Below are 17408 nucleotides of genomic sequence, written 5' to 3' on the forward strand. Positions count from 1 at the left end.
TGCATGGATCTATATAACTGCCCTCGACCTGGAGGAGAATTAGTTTATCAGGCATGGTCTATTGGACATGGAACATCAAAAGGTACCTTTTTTTAGGAATTTATTTGTACAGTCTTCAGGCGATGTTTCTATACACAAGGAAAGGTGATAGTGCAAAAATTTAAAAAAAAATTCTGAGTGCAAAGGTTGAATTGAACACCACAGTGGTCTACTATTATGGTCCTCTTGGTTATTATAGTATGCAGTTGTCGTCCTCTTCTCTTTAAGATGAATTTGTTTTTGCAGACGTCAAATTAATCAGATTACTTACCAATAATTTGTTAAAGGAATTCAATTTCGAATATGCTCATGTGGAGGTCTGCGCTTTAAATGATACTCTATTTTCGCAGTATTTCATGGTTCTGAAATGGTGAGCTCTAGACTAGTTGCGATTAAAACTCAGGAGCGTTAATAAAAGTCAGGGTGAAAGGATATCTGTGATAATATTTACTGATAAAAGCACTATCCTCAGTGATTGGGTTGACGAATCACAGGACGTGTTGCTTGTGTGGAAGGCGGTAATGACCGCAGAGTATGGGAAAGCAAAAAGAAATGAGGAGTAGTAATGCGATTAGCAATAAACTTGACATCAAAATGTGAAACTGCGAACTAGCTGACGTCAAGGAATTTCACTTGGACGCAATGTAACGCAAGCCGGACGAAGAAAGAAGGATATAAGAACCAGTCTAACACAGGAAAAGAAACGTTCCTCACAAAAAAACTAATAATAGAAATGTAGACCTTAATCTGTAAACGTACATCAGAAGCACAGCACGTCCGCCGCTCGTGGTCTCGCGGTAGCGTTCTCGCTTCCCGAGCACGGGGTCCCGGGTTCGATTCCCGGCGGGGTCAGGGATTTTCACCTGCCTCGAGATGACTGGGTGTTTGTGTTGTCCTCATCATTTCATCATCATGCAGGAAAGTGGCGAAATTGGACTGAGCAAAGATTGGGTAATTGTACGGGCGCTGATAACCACGCAGTTGAGCGCCCCACAAACCAAACATCATCATCATCAGAAGCACAGCACTGAATGGAAATCAATCATGAACTGACAAAAAAATCGGAATAAAAGAGAATTATAGAGTCCGAGAAGTAGTGTTATAGAAGGTTAGTCACAATAAATTGCATGGTCAATTTAGCAAAGGAGGAGGTCAAATACACTAACGACGAAGAGGAATAGGATAACAGGATGTGTACTGAGATATCACGGAGGTAAAAGATAGAGACTGCCCAAAAATGTAGTATAGAAGCCGTTGACTCTTATGGCGTATAGGGCCACAGCAGTAGCACAGTCCTAAGAACAAAGAATCTGACCAGATTGCGGCAGACAACTACCGTGTCAGTAAGAGTAGGAGAACGGACTGCTGCGTGTAAAAGTGGCAGTCGCTGCCACGGGGGATGACAGCCCACTACGACAGTTACCGCCACCTGTCGGGAGCCACAGCCACGCCGCAACGCCGTACCACCGGCTGAATTATTTATACCGTGTGCGCTGGTAAATAATGCATGGCCTCCAACACGGCGAATACCGTGTTTCTTTCCCCGCCTGTGTTATTTACAGGCCAGTCAGTCTCTGCGGTCACGTCTTTATCCGTGGTGTCGAGGAACGGATTCAACGAGTCTTGTGGAGGAGTCGACGGTAGGCTCTGCGACTTTTTTGTAAGTGGCGTCAGATAGAAGGTACAGCACTACAGACTGGTCTGCTGTTTGGCAGCCCAACCGACTGAGCATAACCTTCCAAGAACGCTTTGAAAAACTGTGGCAGCCTTAGTAATCGACGATTACATTCGCAGACTTTTATGTCACACTGAGATCGATACTTCTACACATTTAGCTACACATGTAGCGCTTCTTCCATTAAATGGTATCTGGGCACAGACTGACGGCAGATAAAAACAGAGCGTGCATTCTAAAACACGTCACGAAAGTATTCCTTGGTCGGTTTCGCACTCACAGTATTTCGTTTTCTTTATTAACGTTCGAAGGATCACTAAGAGCTTCTGCTGATTAAAATTTTACATTTTGGTTACTTATCGGACTTATTGATGATTCATCAGACCATCGGTCTCCGGTTCACCTTTATTGGATGAATTAGGATTTTTTCCAGTCTCATTCAGATACCGAAGATTCAGTCATGGTTACCACTCAAAATGGCACCTGCATAGCTAATCACAAGAGTTATAAGAGACCGAATGAAATTCGATTTGAACATGAAAAAATATAATTATCGTACTGAGTACAGTAGATTTCGCGACACGTTACTGTTTAGTACTTTATTTCCCACTGATTTTCACTTAGCTGCAACTTACTATGCCATTACTGTTCCTCCCTTGTCTGAACATTGGTCAGTTTTATGTATATACCAATGGCTGGAAAGGAATTAGACTCGTCAGAATTTTCTAGCCTTTCAACTTCGTAAGGGATATGTTAAATAGATGGTAATACGTTTTTTTTTATTATTTCTGTCACCAAGAAGCCAACTGCAGCACTGCTATGTTTAATTTTACGTTTGTTAACTATACTGAATTTAGAACGATAGATTAACTTTAGAATGTTGAATCGCGCATTTACACTCGCATGAGCTAGTTACATTTACATAACGCTAAACGCTCATTATCTCCGCATTAAAAATAGTAAACAAATGGTCTCTTTTGTTTTTAGGGTTCCATTTTTTTCGCAGTTGCAGTTTTACAAATAAAACAGCTTATATGGCAGTAATATACGTCTTACTTAGACCATATGCATCTAGCTTTATTTCAAAGTATCTTCAGCAGTCATCGTAACAAAGCTGTCCTTACAAAGCTGTTCGTCAAGACTGTAAATAGTTCTCATGTTTTATGTTACTACTATTATGCAGTATTAAATTACAATAGTGACTCCCGATCTTTTGCTTTCTTCTTTATCCTGATGTTCTTCCACACACAGGTTCAAAATGGTTCAAATGGCTCTGACCACTATGGGACTTAACTTCTGAGGTCATCAGTCCCCTAGAACTTAGAACTACTTAAACCTAACTAACCTAAGGAGATCACACACGTCAATGCCCGAGGCAGGATTCGAATCTGCGACCATAGCGGTCGCGCGGTTCCAGATTGTAGCGCCTAGAACCGCTCGGTCACTCCGGCCGGCTGACACACAGTTGTCCGATATTTTACAACAGTGCACTTCACTAACACCGGATAAATTTACGTTTGCATGTTAAGCACATGCACTTTGTTTTGTCGTCGTCAGAAGCTATCGTTGTTAGTTTCGTTTTCTATGGCTGTGGAAGTGCACACTGTTCCTCTCCTTCTCTCTCTCTCTCTCTCTCTCTCTCTCTCACTCTGTATGTGTGTGTGTGTGTGTGTGTGTGTGTCTGTGTCTGTGTGCGTGAGTCAGTGTGCAGGGCAGACAGAAGTCGTAAATGATGTGCGTACAAATTATTACTTTAATAAAGCTACTCATCTGTGGTGTTGTGCTTCGTGATCACGAGTGTGTGGCTGTTTTATGTGGTACTTCTTTGTCGTCGTTAGAAGGATTGTTATTTACCTACTATATGTTTTATTACCTTGAATAACGTCTGGTTGCTTGTATTTGTTTGGTCGTCTATAACGTGTTTTTCTCTGTGTTGCTTTTGAATTTGAAAGTTTTATGGTAATGTTACGAGATAACTTTTGTTTCTCAGCCTGATGACTTTAATGGTGTTTGGTGGTTAGTTTTCTTGTCGGAGGTGTTCTGCAGATATTGAATGGCTGGTGCCGTATTTCCATGCTGTTCTATGTTTTTTTATATTTTGTTTCAGTTGTTCTGCTCGTCTGTCGTAAGTATAGACAATGGCAGCTGTCACACTGGAGTTCGTAAATGCCAGATTTTTTAAATGTGTCATTGTCATCCTCCGTCTTCAAACCTTTCTCTACGGAATTATTACTTCGGTAAAATATATTTATTCCTTGCTTCTTAAGGGTATATTACCAACTCTGTGTGTCACCTAGTTCCCGTAAACGAGTGTGTACCAGCAATGTTGTTGAGGTTTAGTGCTTGTCCTTGTGTAGTAGTGGCGGTTGAGTATCTCGTAAGCGTTGTGGGTCTCTGGAGTTGTATGGTGGTTTGTTTTACTTGTTTTATTATGGTTTATTTCTGGATTCTCTTACACAAATAATCTCTAGTTACAAAATGAAGTAAGAAAATCCATAGAACTTAATGCACACGTTTTCGTTTGGCCAACATTCGGGAACTGTATCACACCCCGACTGTTCCATTAAATCACCCCATCTCAATACTAAAGGAAATCTCTGCTATTACTTTGAAACACGAGTGGGACTTGGCAATGAACATCACCGCATTTTGGTAGCTCCACCAGGTCTAATCAACAAAGGGAGGCTTCAGCTGTGGACAACCTTCTTGCCGAACTGAGGCTGTTGCTGAGTATGGAGGACACGTCACACCATATTATTGTGGGATATCCAGCGATGACACAATTCTTTTTATCCAATGTCCTTATGCTTCAGTGTGTAAAGCGAGTTCTTAATCATGTAGATTCTCTTCGATAAATATGATTCCTATATCTATGAAAATGAGACTCAAATTAGGAATTAATAATAATCGCATAGCTGTTTTGTAGAGTAAAAGTTTGACTGCAAAGTTTCTCATGGAAACATTGAAAAGTCCTCAGTCTTCTGACTGGCTTTAATTGGTTCGATGGGGAGCGCCACAAATTCCTCTCCTGTGCCGACCTCTTCACCTCATAGAAGAACTTGCATCCTAAGTCCTCAAATGTTTTCGAATGTATTCAAATATTCCAGTCTCTGTCTTCCTCTACAGCAGGGCCGGCCAGAAATTCTGCACGCGTGCGGTGCTCTTCTTGCACATGTGCAACTTCCGGGTCACAGCGTGCACGCCGCAGCCGTCAACGTTCATGTAGCGCATGTTTCTACGCACAGATGTCGCTCCTCTGTTACACAAAGTGCGTTATCGACACCTCGTACGTACAGGGTGTTTCAAAAATGACCGGTATATTTGAAACGGCAATAAAAACTAAACGAGCAGCGATAGAAATACACCGTTTGTTGCAATATGCTTGTGACAACAGTACATTTTCAGGCGGACAAACTTTCGAAATTACAGTAGTTACAATTTTCAACAACAGATGGCGCTGCAAGTGATGTGAAAGATACAGAAGACAACGCAGTCTGTGGGTGCACCATTCTGTACGTCGTCTTTCTGCTGTAAGCGTGTGCTGTTCACAACGTGCAAGTGTGCTGTAGACAACATGGTTTATTCCTTAGAACAGAGGATTTTTCTGGTGTTGGAATTCCACCGCCTAGAACACAGTGTTGTTGCAACATGACGAAGTTTTCAACGGAGGTTTAATGTAACCAAAGGACCGAAAAGCGATACAATAAAGGATCTGTTTGAAAAATTTCAACGGACTGGGAACGTGACAGATGAACGTGCTGGAAAGGTAGGGCGACCGCGTACGGCAACCACAGAGGGCAACGTGCAGCTAGTGGAGCAGGTGATCCGACAGCGGCCTCGTGTTTCCGTTCGCCGTGTTGAAGCTGCGGTCCAAATGACGCCAACGTCTACGTATCGTCTCATGCGCCGGAGTTTACACCTCTATCCGTACAAAATTCAAACGCGGCAACCCCTCAGCGCCGCTACCATTGCTGCACGAGAGACATTCGCTAACGATATAGTGCACAGGATTGATGACGGCGATATGCATGTGGGCAGCATTTGGTTTACTGACGAAGCTTATTTTTACCTGGACGGCTTCGTCAATAAACAGAACTGGCGCATATGGGGAACCGAAAAGCCCCATGTTGCAGTCCCATCGTCCCTGCATCCTCAAAAAGTACTGGTCTGGGCCGCCATTTCTTCCAAAGGAATCATTGGCCCATTTTTCAGATCCGAAACCATTACTGCATCACGCTATCTGGACATTCTTCGTGAATTTGTGGCGGTACAAACTGCCTTAGACGACACTGCGAACACCTCGTGGTTTATGCAAGATGGTGCCCGGCCACATCGCACGGTCGACGTCTTTAATTTCCTGAATGAATATTTCGATGATCGTGTGATTGCTTTGGGCTATCCGAAACATACAGGAGGCGGCGTGGATTGGCCTCCCTATTCGCCAGACATGAACCCCTGTGACTTCTTTCTGTGGGGACACTTGAAAGACCAGGTGTACCGCCAGAATCCAGAAACAATTGAACAGCTGAAGCAGTACATCTCATCTGCATGTGAAGCCATTCCGCCAGACACGTTGTCAAAGGTTTCGGGTAATTTCATTCAGAGACTACGCCATATTATTGCTACGCATGATGTGGAAAATATCGTACTATAGAGTTTCCCAGACTGCAGCGCCATCTGTTGTTGAAAATTGTAACTACTGTAATTTCGAAAGTTTGTCTGCCTGAAAATGTACTGTTGTCCCAAGCATATTGCAACAAACGGTGTATTTCTATCGCTGCTCGTTTAGTTTTTATTGTTGTTTCAAATATACCGGTCATTTTTGAAACACCCTATATATCACAACCTGGGCTGTATCTGTAAAATCTGTTGCTTCATCGAGTGCAGATCGCCGGCCATAGCACTGATACGTCTTGTCACTGTTTGTTTGGATAGACTGATTTCTTGAAACATGTTAACGTTCGTGGGACACACGAGTTCTGCGGCATCGGTTAGACACCCTTTCACAAACTCCCCTTCGGAAAAGGGTTTCCCAGATTGTGCAAGTGTTAATGCGATTTTAAAACTTGCTCGCAGTAAAGATTTAGTGTGCTTGTCATTCTGGAAAATTGAAAACAGTACATTGTACTGCGTACAGTAAAACAGACATAAATCTAACACAAGAAACTAAGAGTTCAAGAAGTGTCAGTTACTTTGACGTACAGTAAAATCGAGTTGATGTGTCTCATCCATTTTCTTAAGGACATTTAATTCTGCTTGCCGTTCTTCACAGTTGAGTACACTACATTCGTCTTTGTGATGTGTATTGTAATGCCTTTCAATTGAAAACTTGCGCTGGCCGCCTATCATTCGGCGGCACAGCAAACACTGTGAGTCTTCGCCAACGGCTACAAAAAAGAATTGCAGGTCCCAGTCATTTTTAAACGACTGAGAACGTAGATGTCCCGTCCTTTGGTTTTTCACAGTACTTGCCATTTCTCAGTACTTCTCTGTTAAGTTTACGGTCACCAGGGGTAAACGATACTGGATATGTTGCGCTCTTGCTTGTACCACAGGGAAGTGGAGCCGCCACCGTTCATTTAGGACGCATGTCTAATAACAGATGTCGCTGTCGCTCGCTGTCGCACACGTGCGCACATGTGCAGCACTTCCGCACGTCTGCTCACTGTGCAGCGTTTGGCCGGCCCTGCTCTGCAGTGTTACCCTCTAAAGCTCCCGGTAGTACCATAATAGTAATTCCCTGATATCTGAACACATGTCCTATCAACATGTCCCTTCTTCTTGTTAGCGTTTTCGGTACGTTTCTTTCTTCGTCTATTCTCAGAAGAACTTCCTCATTCCTTATCAGTCCACCAAATTTTTAAAATTCTTTCATAGTACCGTAACTCAATCGCTTCGATTCACTTCTGTTCCTCTTTTCCTAGGGGCCGTGATTTACTACCATACAATTCTGTTCTCAAAACGTACATTATCAGAAATTTCTTCTTCATATTAAGATGTTTATTTGAAACCTACCGACATCTCTAGCCAGGAAAGCCCTCTTTGCCTGTGCTAGCCTGCTTCTCATGTCCTCCTTATATCGTCCGTGATGCTTAATTTTCTTTTCGAGGTAGCTGTATTCCTTTACTTCGTCTACTTTGTGATCACCAGTTTCGATGTTAAGTTTCTTGCTATTCTTATTACTGCCGTCTTTCTTCGGTTTACTGCAATCTATATCCTGTACTCATTTTACTATACATTCTGTTTTACAGATCTTTTAATTTTTCTGCAATATCACTCAGGACAGTATCGTCATCGGCATATGTGCACGACACTTTCCCGAAAGGCTGGTGATACGTCGTCACTCTCACAGATTATAGGCCTACGCCCGCATCTCGTGGTCGTGTGGTAGCGTTCTCGCTTCCCACGCCCGGGTTCCCGGGTTCGATTCCCGGCGGGGTCAGGGCTCGTGCCTCGTGATGGCTGGGTGTTGTGTGCTGTCCTTAGGTTAGTTAGGTTTAAGTAGTTCTAAGTTCTAGGGGACTTATGACCATAGATGTTAAGTCCCATAGTGCTCAGAGCCATTTGGACTATTTTATAGGCCTACGCACCAACGAAGAGTCGTTTGTTTGCGCTTCTCACAATATTTCCTTAATGTTATCTATGCCTTCTATCTTAATCTGAAGTGTTTTAATGCTCATTTAAGTTTTATTACTGTTCCCTTATCTTTTACATATCGACTCCAGTTTCTTCCCGTATAGCACCAATTCATGGAGGTCTTTAGTGTGCTGTTTGCACTTATCTGGACTCTCCTCTGCATTTAGCAATGGAATTTCCATCGCCCTCTTAAATGTTACCGCCATTACTTTTACTTTCATCGAAGGTTGTTTTGACTGCTCTGTTTGTTGAGTCAGTACTCTCGATAAACATTTTCTTTTCTGTTTTTTTCACACTGTTCCTGCAATCTCCCCGCCTTGGCTCCGTGCACATAACATTTATTTCATTCCTGAGCAATTTACATTGTTGTATTCCTTTCTTTCCCTTAACATTTTCGTACCTCCTTCTTTCATTGATCAATTGAAGTATGTCATCCATTTTCCGAAGTGTCTTTACAGTTGCTTGCCTTATACTCATGTTTATTTTACCAACATCTGTGATTACTTTCTATAGAGATGTTCACTCCTCCGTGGTGTTCCTTATCGAAGCACCCAAGTCTTCAGCGAACTTAAAAGGCGTCTCATCATTCCTCACTGCCTTCCACACTGATTTTTCCGTACGATTCACTGAAACTTCAGTATAGTCTTCATCATTAATAAATTGTGGTCTGGGTGTTTATCGGCTCCAGAACACAGCTCACAAACCAATATCTGATTTCGGAATCTCTGTCTGATGGTAGTGTAATCTAGCTTTAATGTTCCCGTATTTCCAGGTCTATTCCAAGTATATCTATTTGTCTCGCGATATTTGAACAGTGTGTTTGCTATTCCGAACTGAAATTTTCTGCAGAACACAACTAGTTTATCTCCTCTTTCACTCCTACTACCAAGCTCATATTCTCCCTTAACTCTTTCTTCTATTCCTTCTCTACAATTGCAATGCAGTCCACCCTGACTATTAGATTTTAATCTCCTTTAGAGTACAGAATTACTTGTTATATATCCTCATATACTCTCTCCATCTCTTCACCTGCTGATTCTGGTGTCAGCTTGCTCACTTGAGCTGTTGATGCTGTTATTGGTTTGCTGTCGAATAAGATGAGCTACTGCGCGCAGTATCTCACACTATGTCCGATCTTCCTGTTCATAAAAATTGCTTCTCCCGCTATATTATTTCCTGCTGCTGTTGATATTACCCTATACTCTTCTGGTCAGAAATCCTTATCGTCTTACCATTTCAGTCCACTGATCCCCACTATATCTCGACTGTGCCTCTGTGTTATCCTTTTAAGATTTTCTTGGTTCCCTACCACGTTCAGGCTTCTGACACTCATCGCTCTATTACCCCTTCCTTGGTTGTTCCCTCTTTTTCTCATGCGGTCACCTCCACCTGGGCGTTTCTCTCACAGAGATCCTAAGGGGTAACGGGTTGGGGGGAGAGTAAACTGGACTCTTTTTTTCCAATGGAGAGATCATCGTGACACTTTTTCCTACTACTGGCCACCTCTCCTGTGGATACACCTTATTTGTCATTCAAACAGCGGTTTCCATTCCCGCTGCTTTCTCAAGCCGTTGATTACCGCTAATAATTCCGCCTTTCAGGGGCGGTTTCACACCCCAATGGCAAAAGAGTGCCCTTAACCCCTGCCCTTCTTTCCGCCCTCTTTGGCAAGGCCGTTTGCAGACGAGATTGACTTCTTATACCGAAAGTCTTCGGCCGCCATCGCTGAAGATCTTCATTCAAAATTTAAGTAACCTCTGGGTTCGAAACCGGGAACCAGGATGGTCACATTATTGATCCAAGACGCTACCTCTATATCACTTTTCTACTGATTCGGTGATGACACAAGCGAGTCAAACTTGGTTGTATCTGTCATATGCTGCCTACTCATAAAAAATGGGGTCCCTAGCAAGCCTGCTTTCTTGGAACGCTGGAGAATTTTTTTTTAATTGTATTTCGATTTCCCCCCCCCCCCCCCCCATAGGGAAGGGGTGGGCTGGCAGCAGCGAAATATGCCGCTCTGCAGCCTACAGAAGAGTTTAAAAACATAATGAGTAGGGAACAAAGAATAAAAACAGGAGATAAAACAGTGACTGTTTAAAACTGTAACACAGCGAAATGTTGCGGAAGTTAAAATATGAAACAAATGGTTGTTGAAGCGGACTAAAACACATAGTAATTAGGGAGGCACAATTAAAAAAAACATGGCGACAGTCTGGTTTCTGTTCGCAAGAGCTAAAAAACACACCTAGTCACAGGATGTGCTACAGAAGAATGCTGAAGATTAGATGGGTAGATCACATAACTAATGAGGAAGTATTGAATAGAACTGGGGAGAAGAGGAGTTTGTGGCACAACCTGACAAGAAGAAGAAGGGACCGGTTGGTAGGACATGTTCTGAGGCATCAAGGGATCACAAATTTAGCATTGGAGGGCAGCGTGGAGGGTAAAAATCGTAGAGGGAGACCAAGAGATGAATACACTAAGCAGATTCAGAAGGATGTAGGTTGCAGTAAGTACTGGGACATGAAGAAGCTTGCACAGGATAGAGTTGCATGGAGAGCTGCATCAAACCAGTCTCAGGACGGAAGGCAACAACAACAATAGTGACAGGATGGTGTCTGTTCACAACACGTAAAAAAGGGGACGCACAACAGTGACAAATCACTTAAACACTGCACTATAAAGTACACAGGAAGGCTGATGGTCGGGGGGGGGGGGGGGGGAGGAGGGGCTAGAGAACAATTCAAGGAAATCGTATGAATGAATTTTATTACAAAATGAAATGGGTACAATACTTAACCTTATGTTAAACAGATGTGTCGCAACCAAACAAAATAAGAAATCTCTTCAGTACAGACAATGCTACGTAGTAGAAGCGAAATGACTAGTCTTGATGCTATTCTTGAACTCGCTGCTGAGGAACACGTGCGACTGGCAGAACTGAGCTGCGGCCAGGGGGCGCGGCGCTTTGTGTAGAGGGCACTGCCATCACGTTGTCGTCCTGGAGAGGGGTCGGTCAGCGTGCAATTGGCTGACGCCGTCTCACAGCCCTCTCTGCTCTGACGTTCCCACCTGGCGTGCCGGCACTTGACGTTAAGCTTGAACAGTATCAGCCCACTGACCAGAATTACATTACACCCCTTCTGGCATGGATGAAAGCACTGGTTCTGTTGGGAAGCGTGTCGTAAAGCTGTTACATCCTGTCCTGATGCTAATTGGCCTACATGTGTTGTAGCTGGTCTTCGATATCCTGGATACTAGCACTGGGACAGAGTCGACTTTCGAGCTGGTCCGACACAAGTCCTATCATTTACTTATCAGGAAATCATGGGAGTACGCCAACATTAGTCACACATTTCATGGACATATTTGCCATACGTCAGGCTGTTCCAGCTCGTCGGCTCCGTTGTGAGCCCGGAGCGCTCTCTGCTCCAGGGAGCCGTGTCGCTCGCTGTGACCATTCCAGTATGCCGGCACGCGGCCACGTGGCACGGCTGGCTGAGGCAGGCGGCAAGGCAATCGTTTTGATGCGCCAGCTGCGTCTTACAGTATCGACAACCTCATACTCTTAGCTGCTAAAACGTGGTTACATGCTACGTAAGGAAATACCATGTTCAGGTAATAAATAAGAAACAACTGAAACTTCCTGGCAGATTAAAACTGTGTGTCCGACCGAGACACGAGCTCGGGACCTTTGCCTTTCGCGGGCATGTGCTCTACCATCTGAGCTACCGAAGCACGACTCACGCCCGGTACTCACAGCTTTACTTCTGCCAGTATCTCGTCTCCTACCTTCCAAACTTTACAGAAGCTCTCCTGCGAACCTTGCAGAACTAGCACTCCTGAAAGAAAGGATATAGCGGAGACATGGCTTAGCCACAGCCTGGGGGATGTTTCCAGAATGAGATTTTCACTCTGCAGTGGAGTGTGCGCTGATATGAAACATACTGGCAGATTAAAACTGTGTGCCCGACCGAGACTCGAACTCGGAACCTTTGCCTTTCGCGGGCATGTGCTCCCGAGTTCGAGTCTCGGTCGGGCACACAGTTTTAATCTGCCAGGAAGTTTCATATCAGCGCACACTCTGTTGCAGAGTGAAAATCTCATTCAAGAAACAACTGTTTTACAAGAAATTGCATACTAAATTTATTGGGCCTCTGTAGCTTGAAATTTTCTTTACATTTCAAGATCGGAAATATCAGTCGCCAAACTGTTCGCAGCGTCAATGCGGAGGATGGCCTTCATTGTTGCATCCTGAAGAAACGATCGTTCCTTACTTTTTACTCTTTTCATTGCTGAGAAATGCTGCTCACAACAATACGTAGATCCAAACATGCACATGATCTGAGTCGCATTGTTGTGTAGCTTGGGAAAAGTTTTTTGCTGTAATGAACGATACCATCGTGACAAATGCAACGTGTTGTAGTACCTCAATTTCAACAAAGTTCAATTTTGCAAATCAATAATCTCCAATTGAACTGACGATGACAAGTCATCGGAGGAAACTGAAAAAGGATTGCTGAACACCTTAAGTTCCCAGAATGAGATTTTCACTCTGCAGCGGAGTGTGCGCTGATATGAAACTTCCTGGCAGATTAAAACTGTGTGCCCGACCGAGACTCGAACTCGGGACCTTTGCCTTGCGCGGGCAAGTGCTCTACCAACTGAGCTACCGAAGCACGACTCACGCCCGGTACTCACAGCTTTACTTCTGCCAGTACCTCGTCTCCTACCTTCCAAACTTTACAGAAGCTCTCCTGCGAACCTTGCAGAACTAGCACTCCTGAAAGAAAGGATATTGCGGAGACATGGCTTAGCCACAGCCTGGGGGATGTTTCCAGAATGAGATTTTCACTCTGCAGCGGAGTGTGCGCTGATATGAAACTTCCTGGCAGATTAAAACTGTGTGCCCGACCGAGACTCGAACTCGGGACCTTTGCCTTGCGCGGGCAAGTGCTCTACCAACTGAGCTACCGAAGCACGACTCACGCAAGGCAAAGGTCCCGAGTTCGAGTCTCGGTCGGGCACACAGTTTTAATCTGCCAGGAAGTTTCACCTTAAGTTCCATTTCCAAACTAGTCAGGTCTCGGAATCGTGTTTCAAACGACGTGATGAGCTGCTTTAACTTTGCTTGGTAATCGCCGAAAGTAGTACCTTCATGTAGTTTTAAAGAAGCAAGACTATTGAAGAGCGTTGTAACCTCCCCACAAAAAATTAAAATGAAAATGGAGCCAAGTCTAACCTCCCAAAAGAATTGTTTATATTTAAAATATGAACCATGCGTAAACTCCCCACAAAATAATAATTATATGAATTTTAAATATTGTAACCTCCGAACAAAATTGGCTCCCATTTATAGTCTGTGCGCAGAAATGCATTCACATTTAATGTTCCCACAAAATTCTTTTCTCATTTCATGTCAAGTTCGAAACAGAAAAATTCCTAAACTTCAAAATAATAAAAAAGTTTAGTAACCTGATAAATTTTGTGAGGACAGCAGCGCTGCCCTTCGGCCCTGTATTCTGAATAAAAAAGCAAAAATTCTTACCTCAATAAAAACTGCAAATATATCTGCTCTTAATTAGATATTTTTCGACACAGCTTCGTGCAATGCTGGCGTATATATATATATATATTTATTCTTGGAAGGAATGATCATGCATTGGAAATATTCTTTAAATTGAAATGAATGCTTTTCTTTAAAAGAGTTACTTTATATTATAAAAATTAATATTGGTGCATTTTTTGGAACAAATTAAATTACAATTAACATACATTATTAAATATGCGCAAGGCTGCTTCTTTACCTTCTACAACAATATTCATCCTCCAGAGTCCTGACCAGAGTCGCGAGCAGGGCACACAGCCGACAAATGCCGACTCCCGCCGACTCAGGCAGACTACACCAGACTACTACTGTCGACTCGCGCAGACAAGAGCAGACTAGCGACAAGCAACAACTAACGACAAACTACTCTCTGGTCAGAGATACTGTCATGCCTCGCCCATGGCCGGCAAAGCATACGTCTTACAACGTTAACTGTCCATTATTCATCTGCCTCTCAAATAATCGTAACTTTCCCATGAACACTCTGATCTGGTCGTGCATGTCAACGATTAGCTGCCCTTTGCCCTACAATGACAGATTTAAATTATTCAGATGCATAGTTATGTCAGCTAGGAACGCCAGGTCTGATTTCCATTTTATATCTTTCAGACAACGCATTTCTTCCTCTTTCATTTCGAGAAAAAGGGTTACTTCCTCACGAATAGTAAAGAAAACATCAAGAACTTTTCCCCGACTCAGTCAACGAACTGTACTGTGGTACGGTATATCCCCGCACTCTGCTTCCATATCTTTCAGGAATCCTTTGAATTGGTGATGATTCATACCGTGACGCCGCACAAAATTCACACACTTCACGACATCTTTCGTTACGCCACCTAGCTCTACTGTTTCAGCACACAGTGCCTCTTGACGAATAAAACATTGAAGAGTGAAAATGTCTTTCCTGGATACGTCCCTGACTTTATTTTTCAAACGAGAAGCAAAACTTTGGCGACACCCGATCATTTGTGGTGCACCGTCTGTCGCTACAGAATGGAGCTTATCCCACGGCAAATTCATATTGTCCACTGATTCACAAACAGCTTAAAAAAATGTCACGTCCTGTTGCGGTGTAATCAAGTGGTACCACATCCAAGAGTTCTTCATTTACTTGAAGACATGTATTATACCGTTGTATATTGTACCTGTTCGCAGAATTAAATACTTTATGACACAACACACTGCGGACGACCATCCCTCTCAATGAATAGAAAGGTATCCTCCAATGGAAGTACAGGGCTCCCGCGGCTAGTCATAGCTGTCATTGAACACGGATCATTGCGTCAGTTGCGGCTGCATGAGGCCAGGGGGCAGTGAGTTCGCTTTCCCGCTCCACGCGGGCTCCGAGCTGCCGCAGTGAGCGCTCCAGAGTGCTTTTAAATGCCTTCAATGACGAACAATGAAGAATATGACAATCCGCATGCACTACATTCAACCGCGAAATTAATGCTTCATCACCAATAGAGAATTCATTCGACACAAATACAACCAAGCCTCGATGTTTAATAACGATACCCGGCTTATTCTTTACATTAACTGTCACAGGTCGTCCTTCAACTATGCGCTTCAGAATTGAAGCATAAGGACGCCACCTCGAGCACTCAAATTCTTCAAATACAATTACATTATGGACACGGGGATCATACCCTCCAAATCCGAATTCGGAACAAAAGGGAAGATAAACATGTTGTCAGCGAGACACGATTTTCTCAATCAATATAGACTTGCCGATATTTGTGTCACCATACAAATATAGTTGTTTCTTACGTACCTCCTTGGACCGAAAGGCCTGGTTATACCACCGAACAACACGGCCCGCCCAGCCATTATACTCTAAATGACACTCAGAAAGCGTCCTAATCACTAGTTTGTTTGCCTGAAATGATTCAAAATATTTTTCGATAAAACGAATACGGGACCAATTGTTAACTAAAAACGGATCTGTGTAATCAATAAAATTTGTACGTTCGGCCCATCTACGAACGCGGACGTTAAAAGACAGAGCTGAATCATTACAATTTGACATAGGCTGGGAATCATATTTCGTTATATAAATCAAAGCTGTTTTCCTACTCCTACACTTTTGAACATCGAAAATTCCATTTATACTACCAAACATAAACTCGAGACCACTTCGTACCTTCGAGCTCCCTGGAGCTCGGTTGGAACAGGCTGCCATACGTGATCTTGCGGCCTCCTATGATAAAATGATTAGACGAGACTGTCACTTGAGAGGTATCACACGAGGACACAGGATATCATTGCGCACTTAAAGTACCGTCTATTCAAACAGCCGTGAGCCGAAGGCATACCCTGTGACATCCCACACCATGACGCTGCAGGTAGCACTATTGAGCCTCTCCATAACATTGGAAGAATAAGATTCTTCCTAGTTGGCCGCCATACTAGATGATGATGGTTGTCTGAAGTGTAAAACCGCGATTCATCGCTAAACACAGTGCGGTGCAGTTCATCGAGAGTCCACGCTTCCTGTCACGACAACACTCCGAACGCAGACTTTTGTGTTGTGATTTTAGCGGCAGCCTACGCACGAGTCGGAAGTTGCCTTGTCTAGCCTGTTGCTAGAACCACCGAGTAGGTGAGAATCTCGCACTGTATGAGCCTGTTCCTGAGCTTAGGTTTTTTCAGTGCTTCTAGTGTGCCAGTCATATTGTCATTCATATACCATCCAGGATCGTAAATGTCTTTTATCAGTAATATGAGTTCCTGTGACCTCGTACACACGATCGTATTGTCCGCGCCCTAATCAATACAGCACTGACCTGTAACGTACCACGACATCCATCCGACTTATCTCGAAGATTGCCAGTAAATCCTCTACAGGTGTATTGCGAAAGGCAACGATTAGCCTCGAAAGTGCGCTGTGCTGAATTCGTTGCAGTAGTGTTTTTTAGCTGAATAATCGAAGGCGATGCGCCCGGACGCTTACAGCGAAGTCCACAATGGCGTTGGAGATAGCTTCGTGATATGACCGCGCCACATGTAACCAATCGTCAGCAGTCAGCAAGAGCAGTCTTATGCATAATTTTAGCCACTGTCTGACTGACAGATTATATATGTTCTAAAAAGTTCCTTTTCTCGTCTAGAACACTGCCTAAATATCTACAAACAATACAGAATTTCACAGGGATTATGTAAAGCCTCAGTGAGGGATTTCTGGCAAGGGGAAGTCTTTCATTCAGAAGTATGTACGGGGTTTTATGAACAGCTGTAGTCAGTTTGTTGCCCTTGCGGCAATTCTGCATCTGAGCAAGTACATCATGCGTCTTTTCCTCAAGTCTCACCATGGAATCTGCAGACACAATTATTATGACGTCATCTGCATATGACACAACACTTACAGTAGCATCTGCAGCGTCTAACAGATGTAATAAGGGCTGAACCCGAACAATGGACCACTTATGGATCCTTGAGGAAAGCCCTTGG

The 17408-nt window shown here is 43.5% G+C and overlaps 2 non-coding genes across 2 annotated transcripts; both read right to left on the reverse strand.

The window, feature by feature from the left end:
• Positions 1-12958: 12958 nt before the first annotated feature.
• Positions 12959-13033, reverse strand: Trnaa-cgc (transfer RNA alanine (anticodon CGC)). Its single transcript has one exon. It is a non-coding gene; the product is annotated as a tRNA-Ala (tRNA).
• Positions 13034-13259: 226 nt separating this feature from the next.
• Positions 13260-13334, reverse strand: Trnaa-cgc (transfer RNA alanine (anticodon CGC)). The gene has a single exon. It is a non-coding gene; the product is annotated as a tRNA-Ala (tRNA).
• Between the last annotated feature and the right edge of the window lie 4074 nt (positions 13335-17408).

The sequence above is a fragment of the Schistocerca cancellata genome, chromosome 2 (genome assembly GCF_023864275.1).
Source record: "Schistocerca cancellata isolate TAMUIC-IGC-003103 chromosome 2, iqSchCanc2.1, whole genome shotgun sequence".
NCBI classification, from domain to species: Eukaryota; Metazoa; Arthropoda; class Insecta; order Orthoptera; family Acrididae; genus Schistocerca; species Schistocerca cancellata.